The following is a 14,871-nucleotide window of genomic DNA, read 5'->3' as shown; positions in this document are numbered from 1 at the left end:
AGAAGGGGACAACAGAGGACGAGATGGTTGGACAGTGTTCTCGAAGCTACAAACATGAGTCTGACCAAACTGCGGGAGGCAGTGGAAGACAGGAGTGCCTGGCGTGCTCTGGTCCAGGGGGTCATGAAGAGTCGGACACGACTAAACGACTTGTTTACTGGCAAGCCACTCCAGTATCCCTGCCAAGAAAACTCCATGGACTAAACGACTAAACAACAACAAAATACATCACACTTAAATGTCAGAAAACAGAGGTGACTCTGGTGCCTTAGAACCAGAAGACAATGGTCATGAACCCCCATTGGAACCATACAAGGAGCAAAGGTACACTCAATAAGCACAGGTAATATCTTTTTTAGACAACACAGCAATTAAGTAGAAGACCTAAAAGGTAAAGGTACCCCTGACTGTTAGGTCCAGTCGTGGATGACTCTGGGGTTGCAGCACTCATCTTGCTCTATAGGCCGAGGGAGCCGGCATTTGTCTGTAGACAGTTTCTGGGTCATATGGCCAGCATGACCAAGCCGCTTCTGGCAAAACCAGAGCAGCGCATGGAAACGCCGTTTCCTTCCCGCCGGAGTGGTACCTATTTGTCTACTTGCACTTTGACGTGCTTACGAACTGCTAGGTGGGCAGGAGCAGGGACCAAACAACAGGAGCTCACCCATCATGGGGATTTGAACTGCCGACCTTCCAATCAGCAAGCCCTAGGCTCAGTGGTTTAGACCACAACGTCCCTAGTAGAAGCCCTATACATTCCAAATAAGGGAGATATTTCAAGCCCCAAAATTGAAGGACTAGGATACAAACGGCTAATGTAAACAGAGACACCACCAGAAATATGCTGCCCTTTTCCTGTTAATAGAGACATGTATGCAGCACATTGAATTAATAGTACTCTATCTCCTCAAGTAGGGACACGGGTGGCGCCGCTGTGGGTTAAACCACAGAGCCTAGGACTTGCCGATCAGAAGGTTGGCGGTTCGAATCCCCGCAACGGGGTGAGCTCCCGTTGCTCGGTCCCTGCTCCTGCCAACCTAGCAGTTCGAAAGCAGGTCAAAGTGGAAGTAGATAAATAGGTACCGCTCCGGTGGGAAGGTAAACGGCGTTTCCGTGCGCTGCTCTGGTTCACCAGAAGCGGCTTAGTCATGCTGGCCACATGACCCAAAGCTGTACGCCGGCTCCCTCGGCCAATAGAGCGAGATGAGGGCCGCAACCCCAGAGGCGGCCATGAGTGGACCTAATGGTCAGGGGTCCCTTTACCTTTACCTATCTTCTCAAGTGCCATCCAGACTCCCTGCTCCTCTGTTGGCTATCTGTGATGAAGAGCTGAATTCCACCGTTAATAAAACCAGTTGTCATTACAGACACACAGGTAGAGTCTGGCAATGAAGACCCCTCGGAGGAATTAATTAACAGCATCTCAGTAATTTCTGCCGCCATGTCTCTGGTTCCTTGCTGGCATCAGTTTAGTGTCCACAGGATCTCGCTGCTGCTGGATGCCATAAGCAGTTCTTAAAGTGATCCAAAGGGTGGGTCACCCAGATACTTTCACAACCCACTCCTTCACTAAGTAGAACAAGGGAGGAAAGTTTCATGCCACTGTAGCTTGTTCCTTACTATAGGGTGACAGGGACAAGAAGGCAACCCCTTCCTGTTTTAATTCTCTATAAGGACTGGGCATAATGCATGGGAAGTTATGCAAACCCAACCCAACTGAGATGAATTAGAGGAGCACTCCCAAGCAGATCCTGATTATTTTAGTGGGACATTTTCAAGTAAACTTCCCAGTAGACTGATGGGAAGGTGAGACTGCTGTTTGGATTTTCCTCTCCAGGCACCAATATTTTTGAAATCAAACCCAATGAAAGCACATGTGTGTGTAACTGTGTGTGTGTGAGAGAGAGAGGGGGGGGGCAGGCTTTGTAAACCTGGCATGGCCAAACTTGGCCCTCCAGCTGTTTTGGGACTACAATTCCCATCATCCCTGACCCCTGGTCCGGTTAGCTAGGGATGATGGGAGTTGTAGTCCTAAAACATCTGGAAGGCCAAGTTTGGCCATGTCTGTACTAAACAGACATCTATGAGTATTCATTGTTCCTATTTAGGGAGAAGCAACATACTTCATTTTTGCTTGATGCTTCTTTGTCAAGTGCTATGTACATTGATGGCACTATGCTGATCAATAATAACAATCCGGAAATCTCTTACAAAGAGGCATCTCATGGACTCCTCCCTGCAAAATATTGGTGTGTTTCAGTTTCCACTCAACTGAGAGATAGAAGTCAGTGATCTCTGACTTGCCTCCCAAGCCTCTATCGCGCAGCTTTTCTTTGTGCTCTGTTTCCCTCCCTCCTCTCCCCACCTGGCTTAGGATTCTCTATTTCCTCACTAGACTCTGTACTCTGAAGCAGACCAATCAGCTTGTGGCTTTCCTGACTTCCTGTCTTTCCCAGCTCAGGAAGGTGTGCTCATTTGTACTCACCTGAACAAGTTAGACACAGACAAAAATACCTCCAGCCTCGGGGAAACCAGGAGAAAAAACTTTAACCTGGCCCCAGGAGCAGCAGCGAGGATCCACACCAGATCTACGGGAAAATACCCTTTTAAAGTTCAAGATGTGACACCAGTCAGGTAAGGGAATTTGATCTTGTCTCTAAGTTGCGATACAAGGAGGGAAAGTCTGCTCTGTTGCAACATTCCTGGGAGAAGAATAGGAGAGAAAGAGAAAGAGGGAGAGAGGCTCCCGTGGGGCCTTGTACAGGAATTCCAGCTGAGCTGTGTCACATTTAAATCAAGACTGTAATGGGGTCTGACAGGCAATTTCGGGAGAAGAAAAGGACCCACCATTTTAAAATGTAGAGTGAAGTTCATTACTTTTTTTTAATCATGCTATCGAGTGACTAATAACTCTGGACTTGGGTTTGATCTTTGTTGTTGTGGATATATCCTGTAAAGGTCTTATGGGCGTGCTGGATTTGTTTCTTAGCGTTCCCCTCTGCCAGGGGCAACAGGTGGGTCCTCGTCTCATCTACCCTGAAGAAAACTGGTAGTTGGGAATAAGTCACAACCTTTGTCTTTCCGTGTAGTCAGTGGCGTAGCGTGGGTTGTCAGCACCCGGGGCAAGGCAAGTAATTTGCACCCCCTAACCCGTGGATTTGCACCCCCTAACCCGTGGATTTGCGCCCCCTAACCCTAACCCCCAGATGTTGCGCCCGGTGCGGCCGGCCCCCCCTGCACCCCCCACGCTACGCCACTGCGTGTAGTAGCTACACTGCTTGATCACAGCCTCCTGTTAGTAAAGATTTGTACAAGAAAGGAGTCAGATGTGGTGCTCTAATGATAAACAAGTTTCCTGGGGCTAATGCGGTGTTTGAAAAGTTTGTGTCCGGTAGTTGGTAAGTAGATCTCTTGTCAGCGTCTTGTCCGTAGCCAGGACCTGAAGTTGAGGCTTGCCTGATCCCCACATCAAAGTGGATTTCTTCCCACTGAGCAGCAGCTTCTGGCCCCAACTGAAGAGGCTGCTGAGGACAACAGCCTCAGGTCAAATGGACTGCCTGAACTCTGGACTTCTTCCCTTGTTTCATTTGTGAACATCTTATGACTTTTATGGTATGCAAAGGTGATTACTGCAGTGACAAAGAGGCAAGGGGTTCGTCCCACCCCATATACTCACAACCACCGCGAGATAAACATAAAGTGCAGTTTATGGTTTCTAAGGTATTCTGGTTTCAAAGAATGGATCCCCAAGCCACCGTGGAAGAGAGAGATCCGTGTGCTTGACCTTTGTTGGCTGTTGAAGTATAGAGATATGAGCATTTGATAGGTGACATCTGAAGGGGTCATGGGAAAGAATAGCTTCGGGGGAAACCCAGGATGTTCGGCAGCTGAATTGCAACAAGATGTTGGAGGGCTATTCCAGAAATTTAGCTTGATCCAGCAAGAGAGAATTGAGTGTGCAGGCATTGCGCATCTGTATTTCGAAGTTCATCCAGGTTCTCTTAAATTGAAAAATGCATCTGGCGATGCAGGCAGATACGTTTTTCTCCAATCTAAGGCCAGTTGCTGTAACCAACGCACACAACTAGTGATTAATTGCAGCCAATGTATATTATTTTTAGCACTAAATATGCACTTTTCAGTCACTTCCTCTCTAGAATTCATGCTGTCATGGCTGATGAGTGATACAAGGCATCACTTTGTGCCTGTCATTTTGTGAATTTTAGAAAACGTTTATATATATATATATATATATATATATATATATATATATATATATATATATTTCCACCTGAGCTGGATACACACACAATAGTGAGTTGCTGCATGTGCAGTGCTTGACATTAAGAAGACAGTATTGTGCATGTGCAGGTCCTCCATGTGATCTGTTAGAGGGAGACCCAATCTAGTCACCTTCAGTGAGCATCTCTCCTGGTAAAAAGAAAAGAAATGGCAAACTTAAGTCCAGTTGTCTACCACAGCATAAATAGTCCTCCATCCATCATACATAGATGGGTTATGATGCTTTGGGACTCAGGTGACTGGACATAATTTATTGGTTGGCCCTTTGTCAAAACTAAATGGGTAACTGAAATATACTCAGAGTCGGAAAGTGATTTCATGCTCTTTATTCAGCTCATAGTGGTGAGGAGGAATGAATGAAAGTCCCCTCAAAGTATCTGCTTTATATACATTATTTACACAATGGGCTGCACATGATTGGCTAATTCTGGAATTCTACTGTAAGCCAATCAGGTTGTGGATTCACTTATATCTGGAGCATGATTGGGTGGTTCCTGCCAACCAATAATTATTATTATTATTATTATTTGTACCCCGCCCATCTGGCTGGGTTTCCCCAGCCACTCTGGGCGGCTTCCATAGAAAACCAAAAATACACTAAGATATCACAGATTAAAAACTTCCCTGAACAGGGCTGCCTTAAGATGTCTTCTGAATGTCAGGTAGTTATTTATACTGCAATCATACTGCTGCATTGTTCTAGGACCAATCAGACTGTTGCATTCTGAATCCTATTGTTTGAGGACCAATCAGACTGCTGCAATTTGGATCCTATTGTTCTAGGACCAATCAGACTGCTGCAGTTTGGATCCTATTCAACTCAGTACATAACAGTAACCCAGTTATAGATAGCATGGTTCATCCTTCAGTAATGCAGTAATGAGTAAAAATGATGGCCTTGGTGGGAACTAAAAACACTGAGATAACCAAAAAGTTGCAGATGTTTGCACCAGTTGTTTCTCAAATTATGTAAGGCGTTATTCAATTTAAAATGTTTTATTTTTGTTACCATGCATTACTGATCCAATTTTGTCATGTTATCTTACATGGCAAAATGTGTTAATTGATTGATGTGTATTTAGCAAATTACGTCATTCTCTGTGACGTGTTGTAGCACCTCCTCTGTTTAAGCATCACAGTGTCCTGCATTTCTCCTTTCCTACACGGTGTCATTAGCTGCTGGGGGCAGAATAGTACCCAATGTTCTGAGAGGGGAGAGGGGATACCTGGATGCAGGTCTATGTTTAAAGGAAACGCGGACTGCTCCTGAAATGCGTAGTTCCCGCCTGAGTAAATTTACTTATATTTGCCACAGGCCTTGGCGATAAATCATACCATTTCTTTCATTCCTATGTCCCCCATAATAAAATGCATTTCTGCTCGTATTCAGGTTCAGTTCATAGCTGTGCTTTGTTCCATATTTACTGCAATGGAAAAGAATTTCTCTCCATCAGGTCTAGTACAAATGTCCTAATACGATATTCTGCGTTCCCCCATCTTGGCTCTATATCAGTGACTGTAGCTAGTTGCAGAACGTGTGGCATCAGGTTATCCCATGTCGGTCTTCTTCAACTCTGGGTTCCCAGAGATTGAAATGCAACTCCCACAATGCCCAGCCAGTTGAGGCAATGAACAAGAGTTGTAGTCCAACAACATGTGGAGACCCAGAGTTGAATTACACTGTCCTAGATCATCCTCCCCCAACTTGGGACCCATCAGATATTCTGAACTCCTGCTCCGCATCAGCCCCACCCAGCTTGGTTGTGGATGGAGAGAGGGAGCCAAGCGTAGGGCTGCCATTTTTGTTCAGTGCAGATCTGCACAGTCTGTGACTGGCCAGACTGAATGCGGTTCGTTAGCAGTGTGCTGTGGCTTGCTGGCTCTTTGACATTGACCTTTTTAAATACAATACTGTCCCGGGAGATTTCTGAACTCATCGATTCCTAATGCCTTGCAGTGGGCTTGGTGCATCACAAGTTTTTAGCATAGCATCTACTTTGGTCCTCAGAGCTGCTTTTCAGGCATTTAAGGTCTGAAACTTGACCTGCACCAAGAGTATAGAACTACTTCTATACTAATTACTTCATACTGCAGCTGGGATATTGTATGATTGAGTGGTCCTCAATATCAACCCCTCATTTTACCCCAACCTCCCTAGCATATCAGGGAAAAGGCTAGACTGCAGTTCTTTTCCATCACATGAAATTTCCAAAATATTTCCTCTCTCTTTCTGTCTCTTGTTACACAGGCCTTGTGAGAGCTACTACGGCATTGTTGTTGTTGTTAAATTTGTTGTTAAATTTGTATACCGTTCTTCATTTGAAGATCTCAGGGCAGTTCACAACATAAAAATACAAGATAAAAACACAAAATACATGTTGTGTCAAAAATCAAAATGCACCTGCTGGTCTAAGAAGGTTGGCGACCCATGCTCCTCTCCAGTGATGTTTTTGCAGCTTGCAAATTCTCTTTTGTATTCTAGGAAGGTTTCCCTAAATACACAGGCTTCTTAATGCTCCTATCACTTTTGGTTGGCTTCACAACCAATATTGCAGTCTTTCCAATCCCAAGGCACATTTCGAATTCACCTGCTGCTGGGGTAAAAGATCTGAAGCTGCGGCCAATCCATTTGTCTCATTCACACATTACATTTTAAGTGTTCATGTACAGCATCCTAGGTGTAAGCCTAAGCTGCAATGTTTGGAGTAGTAACTCTTTAGCTGCTGGCTCTTGTCCTCCAAACTGAATGAGCCAAACTTAGCAGACAATCGTACAGAAGACATGAATCCCTTTGCTCCAAAAAGGATGCCTGTCTTGGGTTGAAGATATTGCTGTGGATAAATTGAGGTATATAAGCAAGAATACAGTTAATATAAAGTCTTAACCTGCAAAAGGAGTATATTTTTAACTTTGCAACAAAATTGAATAGTTTTGCATTTCACTGAAAATTGTGTTACCCATGGGTTGCCCCTGATTTCTTGGCTAGTCTATTTAATCAGAGAGCTGATTAATTTCAGTCCTCTGCACTCTTAATTTGAGAGTAAGTCCTATTGAAGTTGAAGACTCTTCTTTCCAAGTAGAAAAACCTTACTTCACTTTGCTTCCATTCACTACTTAGGAAAATTAGAGCAAGGAATGAATCCTGGTAGATATTTATCTTTGCAGAGAAATACTGCTTCATTTTCTTTTTTTAAATCCTTTAGGAGCCCCTGAATGCATGGACAGGATAGGAATGAAACAGGGTGTCTCCAGATTGTCACTATTTTGCGGGAGGGAGTTAAACACATACTGTAAGTTTGGGTCAGCACATCTGACTCAAGGGCTCTGTCATCCAAGTACAACACCCACTTTAAAAAAAGAACCTGACTTTTCAAAGTTTGGAAAGTGATCAGGAAATGTATTGGAAAGTGTGGGATAAAGGAATGATTAATAGGAAGACATATAAACACCTTGCAAGCGAATTACGATTAATACAGGATGAATGCTCATAGTTTGTATAACCTCCTCACAAACAAATTGGAATGAGTGCTCAATAAATAGATTGTTAGGGAAACCCATCGTTGCTAATGAATAGCCCTTACTTCATTGCCCAAAGGTGAAGGCAGACTGGTAGAGCAGTGGGTATAGCTGAGAAGCGCCCTCACTGGGTTCAGTGAAAATGTAATGTTTCCTCCTCTGGCGCATGGTTTGAAGAACTCCGATGTGCAGCTTTCGGTTTGTCTCCATGGCAAAAAGCTGGAGATGGATGTTTCTCATTATTTGCTAGTGTTTTCCGTGACAACAGAGCCAACCTCCAATACTTGAAAGTTTAAAAATTAAATATAATTACCATTCAAAACACAACCCAGCTGGATGGACTGGTTATAAATAATAAATTATTATTATTATTGTTATTGTTTTGTTATTATAATTATATTATAACCCAAGTCCAAAATGTTCGGTTCAGCAAGTATGACCCTCAAAGGCTCTTGAGGCCATGTTCAATGCTTGCCTGAGTGGATTGTCATCATAGCCTCAGCCTTTATTCTATCTTGCCATTCTACTTAAGGCTGCCATCTGCTTGGGAAAAACTAACCTGACCTAAATTTTACGTGCTCATTTATGTAAATATATGTCTTTGAGAAACTATCACTCAGTCTGTAATTTGCCATTATTAAGGAAGGCTCTGGAGTGGGTGGTGTTTTGTTAACTCTTGAGTTAACTTTGAATCTGGCTTCCATCATGGCTTTGAGACAGAAACTGCCTTGGCAGATGATTTACACTGGGGAATGGATGGGGGGAATGTTCTCCTTGACTTCTCAATGGTTCCCAGTACCATTGTGTTCTCTTTCCAGAATATCTCTCTGGGATGAGGTTTTAGGGCACCATGCTGCAGTAGATCTAATTCAGTGTGGATGATGGTTCTCAAGGACCTCTCTTTCCTTTCTTGGCTACTAGCCTTTGGAGTGCTTTAAGGCTCAACTGACCCTCCAAACATTTCAACACCTACATGAAACCAGGGGGCAAAGTCACCAGGAAGTATGACCTGAGATATCATAAATATGCAGATAACTATCTACCTCTCTTTTTCACCATGGTGGAAATCTTAATCTAGGCAAGATGTGTGTACTGTAAACCAGGAAATCTGTCGATCTGGATGTGGTTGCCGGACGGTAAAGATCCAAGGATGGGGTTTGGGAGATCTCCGCATTATCTCTGGGGTGTCAGGTGGTATCAAAGGCCAGGAGCACTTTTATCAACCCTAGTTGTTTTGCTAGCTGCAGCCTTATTTTGAGAAGGCAAATCCTACCTCATTGATTCATCCAGGCTACATTACTGCAATGGGTTAAGCATGGGACTCCCTTTTTAAATGATTTGGGAACTTCAGTTGGTGCAGAATGTGGCCACTATAATGCTTGTAGAAACTAGACATTATAGATTATATTTCACCCAGTCTGTGCGTGGCTGCCTGTTTGATTCTGGCCCAGTTTAAGGTCATGGTTTTATGCTTTAAACAATTTGGGACTGGGTTATCTGATGGATCACTTGCACCCATATGAACCTCCTGTTATTTTAAGGTTGGCTAACTATTTTATAACGTTAATGAGATTGTATTAAACAATTGGTATATTATTTTTATATGATGATGTAGTGAACCACCTTGTGAGAGAAGATTCCCGGAAAAGCGAGTTTAAAAAATAAAAAATGGAACAAATGAATGAAGTTGTAAGTAGGCCATTTCTCAGGAAAAATGTGATGCTTAAAATAGTTAATAAAGGGGTGATTCCAACCAGCAAAGCCAGTTTGAAACCAGTCTAACAACCTGGGGTAAGTACATGGAATAAGGGTGTAGTCATACATGCACCCGAATGTTCTTTAGACAGACAGATTAATCTCTTCCAATTCAACTATGTAAGGTCACATTATACAATGTCATAGTGCATAGACCTTGGTGACAGTTCTGGAGGACTCATCTCTATGGCTGGCACTCACAAGGTTGTAGAGGTGCATATTCAGATGTATAAAATATTGTGGCAAAATGAAGATGTCATGCGCTTTCTGGATGTGGTCTCCTCCTCCACTTGTCAGTAGCATTGCAAAATCGTAATTCATGAGTTAGCACCTTTTTGCGGTTGCACTGGTGGTCCTGTAGAACAGAATTACATTATAAATATAGAGCCACCTTCTCTAATTTTCCAGTAGGAAAGCTTAGGGTTTCTACCAGCTAGAGTTGAAAGGGGTTTGCTGTCAGGATTCTCACTTGCAGATTCCAGTGTAAAATATCAACTGGATTTTCTCCGAATATTTCCTTAATATTTGTTGTTGTTTAGTCGTTTAGTCGTGTCCGACTCTTCGTGTCCCCATGGACCAGAGCACACAAGGCACTCTTGTTTTCCACTGCCTCCTGCAGTTTGGTCAAACTCATGCTGGTGGCTTCGAGAACACTATCCAGCCATCTCGTCCTCTGTCGTCCCCTTCTCCTTGTGCCCTCCATCTTTCCCAACATCAGGGTCTTTTCCAGGGAGTCTTCTCTTCTCATGAGGTGGCCAAAGTATTGGAGCCTCAGCTTCAGGATCTGTCCTTCCAGTGAGCACTCAGGGCTGATTTCCTTCAGAATGGATAGGTTTGATCTTGCAGTCCACGAGACTCTCAAGAGTCTCCTCCAGCACCATAATTCAAAAGCATCAATTCTTTGGCGATCAGCCTTCTTTATGGTCCAGCTCTCACTTCCATACATCACCTTCTTTATGGTCCAGCTCTCACTTCCATACATCATTACTGGGAAAACCATAGCTTTAACTTAATATTAGATACCTGCATTTGCAACTGACATTATATTTGTTTCATATTATGGAAGAATGCTGCCTCCTCTCCATAAAGCCTTCCCAGATTCCTCACTAACCACAGTTCCAAGGGCAACCCCTTCTAGGCAGCAACCTCTCTACTTTATTTCTTGACTCCAAGCCTTTTATACACCTGCCTCTCTCTGTCTCTCTTGCATCTTCCTTTCTGGGTGCCTTTAAGAGATTCTGCCCTCCCAGGATGCCTACCTCGCTTGAGAAGGTGGACCCAGCAGCTGGCAGGTGTGCCATTTGCTGAGAGTGCCACCCACCCATTCCTCCTCTGCTCTGGTACTCCTCTCTATGGAAGATACACCAGTTTGGCTGTCAGGTTATGTGTGCGAAGAGAGAGATGTGTGCAACCAATGTATCGAAAGCCCAGTGGGGGCGCTGGGAGAGTGCATCTTCAGGGGTCAAGCCGTTGGAGAGTTACAGCGCCTGCTATGTCTGTAGAGTCCGATATGGAAGAGCAGGCATAGGCAAACTCGGCCCTCCTGATGTTGTGGGACCACAGCTCCCTTCATCCCTGACCACTGGTCCTGTTAGATAGGGATGATGGGAGTTGTAGTCCCAAAACATCTGGAGGGCGAGTTTGCCTATGCATGTGAGAGAGACAAGTTCTGTTGCTGCTGGGGCAGATGAAGGTGTTCGGTTGTGCTGCTACAGGTGCACCATGGCATTCTCTCTGTGCTCTTTCCACAGTCCTAGCTCTGGGCCTTTGCCTCCCTTCTCCTCAAGGGACTTCAAATTATCCATAGTTGCCACAGGATGGCAGAGTAAATATGAACAGTGGTGACACAATTTTGTTGTGGCAAAGAATAAAGGTAAAGGTATCCCTCCTGTAAGGGCCAGTCTTGTCAGACTCTAGGGTTGTGTGCCCATCTCACTTAAGAGGCCGGGGGCCAGCGCTGTCCGGAGACACTTCTGGGTCACGTGGCCAGCGTGACGAAGCTGCTCTGGCGAGCCAGCACCAGCGCAGCACAGGGAAACGCCGTTTACCTTCCCGCTAGTAAGCGGTCCCTATTTATCTACTTGCACTTAGGGGTGCTTTCGAACTGCTAGGTGGGCAGGAGCTGGGACCGAAAGACGGGAGCTCACCCCGCCGCAGGGATTCGAACCGCCGACCATGCGATCGGCAAGTCCTAGGCGCTGAGGTTTTACCCACAGCGCCACCCGCGTCCCAAGGTGGCAAAGAATACTATGCCAATAAACATTTTGCTTAAGTTTTTGAATATCTTATGTCATGGAACATTAAAGCTGCATCTAATAATGAAATGAAAATAAAACATATCCATGGACCTGCAGTCCTGAAGGCCTCTTGCTAATATAGACTCACTCTGGAGTAATTATCTTTTTGAGTAAACATGGCTGAATTTTTAAAAGGCAAATAAATAAATAAAGTAACCTGATGCAAATGAATAAAATCTAGCCAATAAGCAAAACAGTAAGCAGATGGTAACTATATACCCAAAAATCTGAATGATATTTCAGCTTGAATGGGATAAGCATCTCATTGATCATTACTTAAAAGTCCATCCCAAGTCATTCTGCTGAATACTGTTTTGGGACAACTTAATAGCTGAATAACGTTTCAGTAGTTTGAAGGGAGAAATGCCCTCAAAATACTTCAGACTTAGGGAACTTCTGGAGAGCAGGGAAGTAACAAATGAGGGGAGAAGCCAAAAACACACTCCTACTTTTGACTAGCCAATACAATTTCATACGTTATGCAAAATAAGGTGGAAATATGCAAGTATCTGTATAATTGATACAAGATGCAAACTCCATCTTTTCTTAGCACAGAACCTGAGTAATCTTGGTGCGTTGTTGTTTTATTGATTATTTTCCTTTTTACTTAACAAAATATAAATAACACTTATTAGGACAAAATACCTCTGAGCACTTTATAGCCATGCAGGACACACACAGTTCTGCTGTGTGCTCAGATGGACGCATGAATTTAAAAATGTTAACAACGCAAGTCTCTCACAAGCATTGTTTATAAAGTTTTACATCTTGCATTGGAGGGACAGACAATTCTAAGCTGGAAACCTCTTCTTGAGTTAGCAATAGTCAGTTGTTGTGTCTGGAAAGGCTCTTAAAATCATGCACCTAACTTTTGTGGCTAAGTGAGCACAAATGAAATCGACTTGATTCAATGTCTGAATAAACTGTAGGCCTACTTTTTTTCCCCTTTAGACAATCTTAGCCTACCACCAAGAGCTGTCCAACTTGTTTACAAAGGCCAATGAAAATTTATGAGGTCTTGACTTAATCAGCAGGCATGGTGTAAGAACCTCAGCTATAGAAACACGACACTGATGGTTTCGAAAAATGAAACCACTGCATACACTTGCAGAATTGCAAAGGAATAAGGCAGTAATTAAATCTTAGCAATTACACTGCATTTCATTTTATATGAGCACATTCTTGCAACTTCACAAGGAACAGCAGATGTCCCTCTCCCCATTAGTAAAGTGGTAAATGAGCTGACCTTTTCATACCTCCCCCAGCCAAATGATAAAATAAAGGGGACTCTTAACATACTTCTGTTGCATCTCCCCCCTCACACTAGGCTTCATTGCCTGAGCCCGCTCTTTCTACTTGCCCTCCCACCATTACATATTGCAGAAGTCTCTTCTCCACTTGTTGCCTGAACCTATTAAAGGTAAAGGGACCCCCTGACCATTAGGTCCAGTCGTGACTGACTCTGGGGTTGTGGTGCTCATCTCGCTTTATTGGCCGAGGGAGCCGGCACACAGCTTCCGGGTCATGTGGCCAGCACGACTAAGCCACTTCTGGCGAACCAGAGCAGCACACGGAAACGCTGTTTACCTTCCCGCCGGAGCGGTACCTATTTATCTACTTGCACTTTGAGGTGCTTTCAAACTGCTAGGTTAGCAGGAGCAGGGACCGAGCAATGGGAGCTCACCCCGTTGCAGGGATTCGAACCGCCGACCTTCTGATCGGCAAGTCCTAGGCTCTGTGGTTTAACCCACAGTGCCACCCGTAGAGTAGAGTGATGTTTAGGCTGATAACTTACCCATATTGCCTGATGTGGTTCAGCAGAGGCACTTTCATCTCCAGTCAAGTATCAATGCCCAGTGATAGACATCTCTTTTCAGCCAGGCAGGGGCCCATGATCTCAAGCACATGCACAGATAGGCAGATATGGAATATGGTGGGGTGCTTTTTGCAAATGTGGCTAAGAGATGGTTCAAAGCTCAGTGGTTAAAACCTTGACTCTACTGTGAGCATACTGGACAGCCTTTAGAGAATCATTCTTCTTTCACCCCGCCCCATCCCCGCCCCCTGCAATAGTGTCATTTGTGAGCTGGGATCAGTCGTGCCAAAAATCAGGTGAAGTCAATACAAAATCACATTTCAATCTGCCTCCTGGATTCAAAATCGCTCCCAGTACCTCAACATCAATGACGTCCCCCATCCCCAGCTCAGAAACCTTCATGCCAAGTTTGGTGGCGATATATACAGCCCCATGCCCGCAGGTTTCAGGGCGGTTCACAGGATAAAATTAGAATTTAAACCACAAGGTATATAATCAAAATAAAAACAACAACTCAATGACCACCACCATCCCATGTCAAAAAATGGGTGAAGTCACACAAGAGTGATGTTTCCACCCACTATCTTGAATCAAAATGGCGGCAGGCTTCCAAATATCAACAAAGATCACCACCCCTACCTTGGGAACCTTCCTGCCAATTGATATCTTGAAAGGCAGGCAAACCTATAGAGAACAAATGTACAAATCAATTTCCAAAATATATTCAATATGTTGCCAGTAAAACTCAAGTAAAAACGTTCCAAGAAGCCACCACCAATCAATGGCTTTAAAAGAGGATTAGACAAATTAAGTAGTGATGTATGGAAGTGAGAGCTGGACCATAAAGAAGGCTGATCGCCGAAGAATTGATGCTTTTGAATTATGGTGCTGGAGGAGACTCTTGAGAGTCCCATGGACTGCAAGAAGATCAAACCTCTCCATTCTGAAGGAAATCAGCCCTGAGTGCTCCCTGGAAGGACAGATCCTGAAGCTGAGGCTCCAATACTTTGGCCAACTCATGAGAAGAGAAGACTCCCTGGAAAAGACCCTGATGTTGGGAAAGATGGAGGGCACAAGGAGAAGAGGACGACAGAGGACGAGATGGTTGGATAGTGCTCTCAAAGCTACTAGCATGAGTTTGACTAAACTGTGCAAGTAGATAAATAGGTACCACTCCAGCGCGAA

The 14,871-nt window shown here is 44.2% G+C and overlaps 1 protein-coding gene across 1 annotated transcript in view; it reads left to right on the top strand.

Moving 5' to 3' along the window:
- Nucleotides 1-2,450: 2,450 nt before the first annotated feature.
- Nucleotides 2,451-14,871, top strand: part of ARHGEF5 (Rho guanine nucleotide exchange factor 5) — a 63,229-nt gene continuing 50,808 nt past the window's right edge. Inside the window, exon 1 of the mRNA XM_083615491.1 lies at nucleotides 2,451-2,634. The gene's annotated coding sequence lies outside the window, so the exon portion shown is untranslated. The remainder of the gene's footprint in view (nucleotides 2,635-14,871) is intronic.

Source organism: Podarcis filfolensis (genome assembly GCF_964270895.1).
Source record: "Podarcis filfolensis genome assembly, chromosome: 5".
Classification (NCBI taxonomy): Eukaryota; Metazoa; Chordata; class Lepidosauria; order Squamata; family Lacertidae; genus Podarcis; species Podarcis filfolensis.
The sequence above is the reverse complement of the archived record's forward strand: the minus strand, read 5'-3'. Positions and strand labels throughout refer to the sequence as shown.